Genomic DNA, 11,308 nt, shown 5'->3' with positions numbered 1-11,308 from the left:
GAATGTTGGGGACAAACAGCGGGGAGAGCGTTAATGTGATCTAGAGGGATGAAAAGAAATGGAAAAAACAAATACAGACACTGGCTCTTGCATTCTTAATTTTTACTTCCAATTGAAGAAAATCTAAGAGAACTAATTAGATTTTTAATTTAAAAGTTTCACAAAACTCTGTCTCATAGCAACTGACAATGAGCGTGAAGCGGATCGGTCTTGCGCTGTCAGTGTGTGTGTGTGTGTGTGTGTGTGTGTGTGTGTGCGCGCCTGTTGTGGATTTGAACTTCGACCTTTTTGTTGTCTTCACCCCTCCCTCTCCTCGCTCATCTGACTGGTCTATTAATACGTTTGTGCAGCACCATCTATCCAAACAAAACACGCATGTCCATACCGTTCATATATTGTGTTTACATGTATTTACCTCACGGATGTACTCTTCCCCCTGCCAAAACAACGCAGACGCGGGACGATTAATTGGAAACAGGGAGCCGCTTGTGTTCCATTAATGTGATCGTCATGTTTCCAGGAAATGATTCACTCGCCGTGAAAATAAATAAAGGGGGATAATTAGCTAAAAAACAAGCTCCAAGTCAGCTCATCATTACAGAGGCCTCAGCAAAGACAAGTGAGAATGATTGGATACATCTTTGCAGGGAAGGAGGACAGGGGGAAAGTAAATACGGGACGGGCGATGTCAGCCTCGGGGATTTGCAATGGTTGAGAAGCTGATATGAGACTGACTGTTGGAAGAAAAGCGTCACAGTTGGTAGGTAGGTTAATATGCTGTACCCTGTGCTACAATGCTTTTAATTTTTTTTTTTCTCTCTTTTAAAACCATTATAGAAGAATGTGTTGTTAAACTGCAGTCACTGTGTGTAGGCTGATGCGTTCTGGTGTGAGATGGGGATAGAGAAAGGGAGCCGGGGGTACAGACGGGATGGATGAGATTAAAGAGGTCAGGAGGGAGCGAAGGGGGGGAGGAGAAGATTTTTATTGTCTGTTTGTAGAGATGCAGGAGGAGTGGGGGGGTGGGGGGGGGGGTGTAATGGGAGATGCAGGAGGAGGTGGTGGTGGCGGAGGTGGTCAAGGGGAAAAGGCAGGAAGGGGGCATGAAGGCATAAAACGTCTTTTGAGAGATAAGAATGGAGCATCGGAGGGGCACATCAGCACATGACTGCATCACTGGAGACTTGCTGTAACTAGTGGCCCAGGAAGAAGTGTGGTGTGTAGCCAAACAGGAAGAGGTGGCGAGAAGTTGTCAGTGTGTGACTCCGTACATACGCGCGTGTGTGTGTGTGTGTGGGAGCGGGGGGAGTTTGCGCATGAAGCCAATACAAGGGAAGGTGTGGGTACCGAGGTGCAAAAGGGAAGTGATGAGGATGAATGTGAGTGTGTGCACGCGTGGAAACGGGCGGTGGTGCGGAGGGAGAATAATAAGGAGGTGTATTCTTTTTTGCACACGAGAGGGCCAAGGGTGGGTGGGTAAGGTCTTCAGGGGGTGACACTTGAGAGGCCCGGAGAATGGTGGGGGTCAGAGGACAGAAATGGGTGTGGGAGAGGGGCAGCTGGACGTACAGTAGAGAAACACAAACGGTCCTGATTGTGGGGGAGGATGATAGAGGGGCAGGGGAAAATAGTGGGAGGATGAACAGGGGGGGGGGGGGGGGTGGGGTTGGAGGAGTGGATTGGGGGGCATGTGAGGCAATGAGAGGCTGTAGGGGGGGAGCAAGGAGCAGTGGGTGGGTGAGACAGACAGAGCAAAAAGGGAGGGAGAAAAAGAAAGGACGAAGAGTGAGTCGCTGCAGTAGAGCTCCTCACCCACAAAGGAACCCCATGCAGCCTCAGCCACCGAGCCAGAACCACTGCAGCTGCGACTACTGAGAGTTAGTGGCCGTGTGTGTGTGTGTGTGTGTGTGTGTGTGTGTGTGTGTGTGTGTGCACGTGTGCATTTATTTGAACCTGCGGTGAGGACTGCGGCTTTGAAACCTCGACCACATGCAAGACTGAGGTCTGAATCTCTCTCTGCAACACACTGCGGAGTGGCAGTGCAGAAGTGGGTTAGAGAGAGAGAGAGAGAGAGAGAGAGAGAGAGACAGGCAAGAGGCAGAGAGAGACAGAGAGAGACAGTGGAAGAGCAAGAGATCGAAAGTGCCAGAGAGACTGAGAATAAGAGACTTAAAGATTGAGAAAAACAAAGATTAAAGAGGAGATGAGGTCAAAAGCAGGAAGTAAGGGGGGGGGGTGAAATATGGACATGGTGGAGGGAGGGAAGGAGGGAGGGAGGCAGGGAGTGAGTGAGGCAAGTCATGATGGAGGCAAAGAGTGATAAAGGGCGGGGGGGTGCATTGGAGAGTGGGAGCGGAGCAATGTTTGGAGATGTAAAGTGAAAGAAATAGATGGAGTAGCTGTGAGCGGGGGAAAAGGATAGGAGAGTTGGATTAATGAAACAAATGCAGAGGAGGGCTCTGGAGAAAAAAGAGGAGATAGGAGAAGAAGGGAGGCAGCAGGAGAAAGAGGGGAGAGATAGAAAGAGGCGGCTAAGGGGGGCAGAGGCAGAGGAGGAGATTAATAGTTTTGTAGATCTGCTCCTGTGTTGCTACCTCAAGAGTAATGCCTTTTTTCTCCAATCCTTTCTTCCATCCTCCTAGATTCCCTTCTTAAAAGGGCTTTTTTGAAACAGACACAGACGCAGCCTGGCACACACATAAGCACACACATGTACACAGATGCACACACAATGAATATCTGCTGTGATTCATGTAAGCTGTCTCCATTCCAGTGAGCATTTGCCAGCTCACTAATAGGAGAAATTCTTTAATACTGCGCCACTGTGGATTTCAAAGCCACTTACTGTAGTTCACATGTCTCTGAACGCATTCAAAGGCCCAGGCCCTCAATCTCCTGCCATAAATAACCCACAACACAGAGCAGGTTGCTGCATCCTTAGGGGATATTTGTAGAAGTGTGTGTGTGTGTGCGTGATTGTGTGCGTGTGGTTGTGCATGTAGGTGGACACGTGTGTGTGTGTGTGTGCACGCACGCGTTTGTGTTTGGATGCTTGTAACGGCGTGGTCACGCAGGCAAAACATTAAATAGTCCCATCTGCAAGAGTTGCTAGAGAGGAACTTTGATCTCGGTGCTTATGATTAATTGCTTCAGTACTGTATCTGTCAGTGCCACTGAGGGTCCCGGGCCATTCAGCTCAATATCCTCCCATGTACAACATCAGCATGTTCAAAGCATAGACTGGAGCCTATTGTCTGGGGTTTGCCTCCTCGTGCAAAAAAAAAAAAAAAAAAAAGAAGTAGAAGAAGAATGGTGTTAAAGTACCGCAATTTACTACTTTATTGTTAAAATCTGTGATGATTAAGCGGGCTTCCTTCTCTAATTTACCCTGGCAAGACTTTGAGCACCACCCCCCACATGCAGACAAAAAGCCTCCATCAAATTATGTTAATGACGGTGTAAAACATTTATGGCTTATAGTTCCAAGTGCTGCAAACTCTGCATTTCTATTCCTCTGACTCTGTCTTTTGGGCCTCACCTGCAGCAGCACTGTGTGTTCCTGCGGCTGAAGTTGAGCTCTGGCGTCATTAATATTTAGCTCTGGAATGCTAATGATCTCTCTGAATCATATCATCACGCCTCAACCTCCAATTAACCTCTCCAGAACTCTATCGTCCCCACCCCCCCCCACCCTCCTCGGTCCGTCTCTCCTCCCCTCCCTCCGCTCGTCCTCTCTCGCTGACTTTCTGTGTCTTTCTCTTCACTCTGTCTTTCCTCCTCATTCTCAATCTCTCTCTGGGACTCGCTGCCTTTGCCTCCCCTCACCTCTTTTTCATCTCTAACTCTCTTTGGCACATTTTGCCTCTCAAAGAATGTATGCCAAGACAGTTTTCCCTCTTTTTGTGTTTGTGTGTGTCTACGCGAGTGTGTGCACACATGCCTGCGTGTGCGTGTGTGTGTGTGTGTATGCATGCCGGGTCTGTGCTGTCCAAACCTGAAAGACAGCTCCTGCCTTTTAGAGTTCGCCTGGTCCCCCAAGAGGTCCTTCATTTGTCCTTGGTACATTTTTAATAGAGCTAACCAGATAGAAGCAGGATGAACCTTGTCACCTGCCTGTCACTATTTCACTTTTCACACTCTTTCCAATGCGCTTCAGAGCGAGAGGCAGACTGCGAGGGCTCTCTCAGGAGTGGATGTGGTTCAATGAAAAGAGGTTTTTTTTTTTTCTTCTCAATCACATGATGGTGTGATTTTCCCTGCACAATACTGTGTCCTCATGAGGCATGGTACAAGTAGGTGTTGCTTGCCTGACATGCATGGAAGCAAAATAGGGTACTATATGTTTATGACATGTATATAATTTGAGGTTGTGACATGGTGTCCACAAACAATCTCACAGTTGGCTGCTGTTACTCTCCTTTTGTGACATTTATGAATGTGTGACCAAAAAAAAATGAATAAAAAATCTCACAAATTCAAGACTGTGAATGTGTTTTTAAAAGCTGAAGAAATGTTTAGCGCACGTGTGAAAAGCGCAAGAATATTTTCAACAATGAGATTTAAGAACGTCTGACAGATGGACGCAAATAGGAAACATTTGTCAAATTAAGAGCCACATTTTCTTTATACCACATACCTTTATAAGCATATTCGATACAGTCCTTCTTTTTTTGAAAGGAAAGTCTCGGAAACCACGTCCCTTCACTGGATTACCACGGAATATAACACAGCTTCAGTGGTGACTTTGCTCGAGCCACCATATGAACTTGCTTATTCAGCTTTCAGTAACCATCTACACAATTCCTCCTGTCATATAGCTCCATCCGCAAAACACATTTTTTTTCTATAAACCCGTCATCTCAACAAAACCGAGCAGTACAATTTGTCAGGCTGTTCCGTCATTGTTGCAGTTATGCAAATGCCAACAACTTCCCATTTTGACAGCTAGGATGTTATTAAAAGTTAGAAAATATTTATCGCTGTTTATGTATGATTGGGCCTTGACTAAAATTCCTTATATTTGCACAAAAATGCATACAAACAATAAAGCGGTGCAACTGTTAAACTACCAATATCACGAGGAAGTCTCACTGATCCAACTCCGAATCAACACCAGTATCCGCGGCTTTTCGGTTTCTCTGAGCTTTTTAGAACTTAGCGTTAACTCCCGATGGCTCTTCCTAAAGTTCAAGACATGAGTTCAAACACAAGGATTGTACACTGCGTGCCATTGAAATAGTCTTGGCCAGTAAAGGAGCAAAACACTTAACAGAGACTCAGGTATGTATACAAAACTGCAGTAGGATGCCTATGTTGCTCAGTGTCAGTTGCATTCATATGCTACTCTCATCAACAAAAGAAAATGATGAAAACTGTATGTATAGCCATAAGGTGGTGTTCAATTTCAAAACATTTCTAGCACACAAGGCATAACGTCAAAGCCGTCTTAGCTCTGGAAAACACATCTCAAGATGAGCACAGTGAAGCATCCTCTTACTGCAGCACACACGAGGACGTTACATGAACATGTCTCTTACCCACCAGTGGAAGTGCTTTGCAGTAGGAACGTGCTTTCTTCTGAGTCGTTTTGTTTTGTTTGTGATATATATAATACTTATACCGAATGTGCTCTGTGTTGAAAGGTGTTATTTGAACAGTTAACTGTAAAACAAAAAAAAAAGAGTATAAATGAAGAGTCCTGTAAAGGATTGTCAGGCATAGATTTTCCTTTTCCCCCTGATGAAATGCACAGCCTTCAGACTGACCCCGTATTGGCCATTTCTTTAGTTTGAATTGTGATGATTAGAAATGAATGCAGATTATCTACATATACAGCATTCTAGCAGGATTCAACCATGGTAGAGCACTGTGTGTGTAAATAATTGTATTTTGTTCAAATTCTTGGGCTTCTTGACCAAAATTGAAGGCTATATTGCCTTACGTTTTTACTTTAAATCGACATGTGGGTGCATTTGCCTTGTGTGTTTTAATTACGGCGTCACATATTGATTTCCTGTACCCTGGCCTATCGCACGAGCATACATCAAATGGAAACCGCCATAGACTAAGTGCGACTTCTTTTGTGTCCTTAAAAAAAGTTCCGACTTCCCGTCTACCTTAATTTTTCCCCCAAAACCTCTGATATTTTCGAACAGCCTTTTCATACACTTACCCTGGTCTTGCTAATGTATTGCAGTACATACTCTCGCTCTCTCTTTTTGCATCTCTCCCCTCCATTTTTTCTCCCCCTCTCTCTCTTTTGTAGCAGTGATTGTGATGAATTGAGTCATCTTAAGTGTTTCCTCTCTTTGTGCATCCCGGGAGGATTTCAATCCCCCTCTATTTTCCCTTGTCTCTCCCCCTCCTTCCACTGAATCCCCTCGCTTTCCGTGCACTCATCTCCCCCATGCTTTACCTTATTGCAGTTGTTCCTTCCATCCCTCCCTCCCTGTTTTATGCCTGTCTTTTCTCTCCCCCTCTCTCGATCTCTGCCTCCACTCCTTTGCTTTATTCTGAAAGCATTACTCAAATCACAATCATGCTCTCAGACCTCACCACCACCTCCACCACCACCACCCTGCAGTAAATAGATAAATTGCAGAATGGAAAGTGAACGGGTATTAATAGTAGCAAGCTATGAACTGTACTGCATATCAAATGAGAGCCACGGTAGTCTGTGAGGGCGCTTTTCATGTGTGCACAGAGGCACACAGCAACACACACACACACATGCACACACACACACACTCGCACAAATAAATCCACATTTACTTGTACGGCGCCGCAGTCCTTCGCCAAGGTCATGACCTCCAGTTGTTCTGCATCATAACAACAGCGTTGGCAACACTTGAGTCATCTGGGGAGAAAATCAGGGTAGAGTTTTTAATCAACTGCTGAGATATGGGAGAGTGTGCCATCAGTGAAATGGTGTCACAGCCACTGATGCATGACGATTTGGTAATAAATCACATTCAAGATAAGAAGAGGCGTTTCTTGATGGCTTTTTTGACTTCGTTAGGAGTAATGTTTTGGGGTCAACACACTTGGGAACACAGGAATTCTGTGCCGTCGCTGTCCTAAGTTACTGGCTCCTCTGTGAGGAGTTAAGGTAGACTGTTCACGCATGTTTATGCAAATCAGACGACAAATATTTCCTCAATACTTCGCAGGCCCCAAGGAGCTAATTCCTCCCTCTCAAAATATTCCCATCAGGCTGTCGAAAGACATAAACGCTCCAGCCGTATGTTTGAAGGGTTTTGAAAAACAAGCGATTGCCAAGACATCAGACTTGAGACATGTAGGGGAAATAAATAAATAAAGCGCATGCTGTGAGTCCTCAGTGGAGAACAGTCAGTCACATCCCCAGCGCCTTTGTACAATTTTTTGTCACACCCTTGCCTTGTGGGGTTTCGCTTAATAGAGGAGAGAACTTCCGTATGAAATGTATCTGCAGTACAGCAGTTGGCGGTAGATGCCTTTGATTTGCCAATCAAGATGGTGACTTTTGAACGACCGCCACTGTATGGCAGAGACAGCCAGCCACAGGGCTGTCAGTGTTCAAAGCCAAGGGCCCTCTCAGTTTAACAGTTTCAGTGTGTCTCTACTCCCACACTTCAAGAGATGGCACATCAAGGAGCTGTTGGTGTTGGATTGTATACGTCTGTACACACACTTGATCATACGCACTGAGCAGGATACACCTTAACATAGTCAAATACTGTACATGCTCACGCGGAGGCACATGTACACGCTCACACACATACACACACAAAACAATGCAGCTCTCTGGGCTGGATGTGTTGGCAGATGACACTGTTTAACACTGTCTCATCTGCTCTCTGCTTTGCCAGCACTGCTATGGGACACAGCCAGGTGCAGGGAGAGACAGAGCAAAAGAGCGAGCAAAAGAGAGAAAGAGACAGAGGGAGAGATAGACACACAGATCAGAGGAGGAGAGAGAGAAAGTGAAGCAAAACGGGGTGAAGTCATAACTCGTGGCAGCACACGAGGGCTGGAGGGAAGTGAGCAGGGAAGGGAATGAACGACAAAAGTGTTGGTGTGAACAAGAGGTGGCTGCTAAATCAGCGGAATAGAAGTGAAAGTTAAAAAACAAAAAAAAAACTGCAACAAGGAAAGTGAGACAGAAGGTGAGAGAAAGAAAAAATGAAGAGTGCAGCAGGGGCGGGTGGATGTAAAATATCAGAGGTGGAAGACAAACTTGAAGGTGCTGCTCGAGCGAGCAGGTGTTGATGACTGTGAATCACCGCCACTTCAAGAGTTCAGATAAGATGGCGTCATCATCACGCTGTTAAGAGAAAAGATAAAGAGAGAAGAAAAACATAGGACACTTCTGAAAGAGAAGGCAGAATAAAGAACGTAAGAGGGAACGAATGGGGTAAAGAAACAGAATGTTTGAATGGGACAAAGACAAGCACAGAAATATTTCACCACCATGTTATTTTAGGCTCCATGTGCTCATATAAACAGTTCAGCAATATAGTATATATAGTGTGCAATATACTGTAATGTTAATTACATTGTTAATTAATTCTATTTTTTCCCATGATTGTCAAGGCTTAGCTGAAACAATGAACACATTATCTCTGCCGAGTCTCCCAGTGACACACTCACCAGCTACTTTTAGTAACCATGGACACGGCAAATACTTCATCTTGAGTCATTCGTTTAAAAAAAGAAATGCTTGTTAACTTATATCATGATCAATCACGACGTCCTATTAAGTTCTTTAATTTATCAATTATAAAATCTTTGAATGAATTGGACATTAATTCAACAAACACAATCATGCAGAATCGACATGAATGAATTAATGAGGTATCACATTCAGAGCTGTTTTACTGTGCTTTACTGGAAAAAGAAACAGCACAGTAGATAGGATTAAAAAACAGCAAAAGCCTTCGATCTAGATTTAAAAGTTGGATGTTAGGGCAAGTCAAAGATCTCAGTCAGAGAACTTTGTTCCAACAAAAAGCTTGTGCCGCGTAGTAACTAAATGCTAATTAAGCATCTGCTTTTTGAACTCCAGGAATAATTACAAAGCGAGTTTCAGATGACCTTCAAGGTCTGAAGGGTATCGTAGAATGATTCAGAGCAGTAAACTGCTCGGTTCTACTACTGGGGTCACTTTTGGATTATTTCTGAAGAACGTTTCAAGCTCCACCAGTGACAAGGGCATGTTCAAGCTCCAACGGCTCGGAAAAATTAGGAGCTTTAGTTTAACAAGATCTCTGCACTCCCCCGGATGGCATGTTTAATAGAGGCTTGCAGCGTGTTTTCCGGAGTCTATAAAAGGTTGAACTCTTCAGATGTAAATTTGTCAGATTTAACTCAAACTCTGATAAAAGCGCCTTTGAGGTCGAAGCACAAATTGAATAATAAATGATGTATAGAAAAAGTAAGTTGTTTTTCTTGCCTATAATTATCTTTTGAAAGATAGAAAGGAAGTGAGAAGAGTTCTTGAGGACAGAGTGGCACAATCAAAGAAGTGAACATAAGAAGATAACGCTGACTAAATAAAAGTTTGACAGATTTCAAATGCTGAGAGTAAATTTTTCTCTTATCTTGTAATGCTATCACAAACGGTATTTGTTGACTAATTTGTCAATTAAACCAACAAGCGATAAAAGCAGATCAGGAAAAGAAGAGACCAACGCTACAGCAATGCTGAAATTCTTTAAAGCCATAGTCGTTCTATGAGTACAGGGTTTTTATTATGGCTGACACAGCAGGTGACTTTTACCTTCCAATGTACACCTGAGGCAAACATGTTTACATTTTTGTCATAATTCATCCAGTTGGACGAACCCAACGCTCACAATCTGAGTAGCCGGCACAAAAAGTCAGAGGAGAAAGTTCTGGACTGGGCAACCTCCACAGAAACAGAGGGATTCAGCAAGAAGAAGAAGAAAGTCTACGAGGCTAAACCAAGCTCAAGAGGATTCATTTTTAGTATGGATGAAACCAGCAGGCATTTATGTGTTTTGTTCTGGTTCTGTGTTCCGTTCCTCATGTGCCAACAGTTGCTGGCAGTCGTTGAAGGAGCTGTGCAGCGCCTGTCTGGGAAAATATTGATGCATGCTCCTCCAAGTGGGATGAAGAAAACCACTGAATTTATCCTTGATGCCTTGTTCTGTGTCTTTATCGTTGCCCATTATCTCTTAAATGGAACGGTTTAGTGCGGAGAGGTACACAGTTGCAGTCACTTAGGCCTATTAATATTTAAAACTACAGGTACTTTTACATGGCGGCAGTTGTTCTCGCACACGGCACTCACGTACTTCATACTTCAGTAAATGAAGGTGAAGTAACAGGCTTCGAAAAGAAAAGGGATTACGGCATCAACATTTTTAATGGTGATGTAACTCCAATGTAAGGAGAAAATGCTGAAACGGTCTATTCAACGCTGGATGAAAGAGAAGAATCAGCAGATGAAGAATAATAGCTGACTGGGAGCTAACCCGAGAAACTTCTGTTCATTTTGACGATACTTAAGGAGGATTGCTTGGAGAATTGAAGTTCAGTTTGGGTTCAAACAAGAGTGTTCGGATAAAAGGACAACTCTGAAGTGTTTTGACTACCTGACAAAAAAATACAACCCTAACACCAGAAAAGAATGTCACGATTAGACAATTCTGCATAAAACGCTGGATTATGTTGCAGTCATTGCAACAGTTTTAAATATTTTGCTTGCCACAGCATGTGCACAGAGCGACTATGGTTTATTCAAGGATTAAGGCTGTAGCAAATATATTACAGTTATAGTTAACCTAGAGTCAGGCAACTAAAATGCACGGTCAAACATAGAATATGCAAAGGTTATTTTGCATTTCTGCATGTCTAAAATGTCTTGATCTTTGTTATACATGTGTAAGTTGTGGACTTGTCTTATCTCTCCCAATTATTTCCAGCATTTTTCAGACCCAGAGAATTTCCTAATTTTACTTGAGGTGACGGTGCGTTTGATTTAGTTGCCTGCCAGTATAACATCAGAGGGAGAGTCACAGAGTGAGCGCATGTGACGAAACGAAACACAAATCCAACTTTTAAAACGTTCCTGCTTCTGTAATCATTTCATTCATTCAACAACTCCCATCATCCTGTGCTGAAAGTTGTGCTGAAAGTTGACTGTATATCTGTGACAGGTCTCCAGCATGAAGTGATTACACACCCTCCAAGTGTGAGTGTGTGTGAAATCTGACCTTTACACCATGTCTTTTCTGGACATAATTCATAGGGGCATTGACACAGGGAATGAAACCAAAATCATCTTGTATTGGATGGCAACGCT

The sequence above is a fragment of the Acanthopagrus latus genome, chromosome 1 (genome assembly GCF_904848185.1).
Source record: "Acanthopagrus latus isolate v.2019 chromosome 1, fAcaLat1.1, whole genome shotgun sequence".
NCBI classification, from domain to species: Eukaryota; Metazoa; Chordata; class Actinopteri; order Spariformes; family Sparidae; genus Acanthopagrus; species Acanthopagrus latus.
Note: the sequence above shows the minus strand (reverse complement) of the source record.